The following is a 1,261-nucleotide window of genomic DNA, read 5'->3' as shown; positions in this document are numbered from 1 at the left end:
CGCAGCCAATCACGAGCCCGCCGCGCCCCCGGACTCGCATCTCATTGGCTATAGTTTTCAATCAGCACCCTTTCTTTTGGCCGTATCTACAACTCGTATTATCGTGTGCACCGTTGAGGGTTAGAGATCTGATTGGGGAAGAGTTTAGATAGGCGGGACTTAGATCTTTATCTGGAAGCTAATTGGACGTTCGGAATGCCATTTCTCACAGCTCTTATCTGTTTGCGGAACCGCCGAGTGAGGCATCCTTTTGATATACGATACTGAAGCGAAGGGGAAAGTAATTTGGGCTGATAACGTCACGTAAGAGCTGCTATTTGCCGAGCTGTCATTGTGCTGGTGGCGTAATAACTCAACAATAGTATATGAGCGTTACATTAACGGCAGCAATCCGTGTAAAACACAATTAGTGGTGCAGTCTAGTTGTGGTGTATTACATGCCTAAGTGTGATAAGTGGGAGGAGTGGAATCATACAATAACATTCACGTGGACATAAAAATACTTCGCATCATCACGATATCCTATGATATCAGATTCCTTTCTGGAGAATATTCCTTCAGAACACCAAATGATATAGATTGTGTGAATATCATCCTATATCAGGCAATGTATTTAAAGACATAGGAGGAATTGTGTTTAATTGCAAAATAAACTAGGAAAAAAATAATTGTTTTAATGAAATACATTTTACAGTCCAAAATATGCAACAATTTTTAAATGTAGAAAGAATATATGATTATTAGAAGCCAATGGAAGAGAACAGCAGTTTACTGTTCTTACGATTTGCGCCACTTCTTGCTGTTATTCCGCCCCTTTTGGTGGAAGCGTAAGAAGGAGTCGTAAGCAGAATGGTGGAGGGTCCAGGTAAAGGGACGTAATCCTGCCACTGAATTCAACTTTACAGAAATAAAATAGTCTGCTAATCTTTAATTATATCAATAACCGATTGAAAAAAAAATTGAAAAAAAACAATTGCGAAATCAGAAACAAGTGCTGAATAATTCTGATTAACCAAGGTAAGTCGCAGATACTCTTTTAAACACAGGTAAAGAGTAAGGTCCAAGGCACCCAGTAGATGACTCAAAGATGGATATGTAGACCATGATGCTAAATGTTTGTCGGATTGAAATCTTTCCTGACCTGGTCCCTGATCCCGTTACACGTTGAGGAAGAGACAGCATATCCATGGGAACATTCAGGTGTTGCTCGCACTCTTTGTATGGTACCTTTTTCCAAGAAGAGCGGCAGCTCTCTAGATAG

The sequence above is a fragment of the Spea bombifrons genome, chromosome 4 (assembly GCF_027358695.1).
Source record: "Spea bombifrons isolate aSpeBom1 chromosome 4, aSpeBom1.2.pri, whole genome shotgun sequence".
Classification (NCBI taxonomy): Eukaryota; Metazoa; Chordata; class Amphibia; order Anura; family Pelobatidae; genus Spea; species Spea bombifrons.
The sequence above is the reverse complement of the archived record's forward strand: the minus strand, read 5'-3'. Positions refer to the sequence as shown.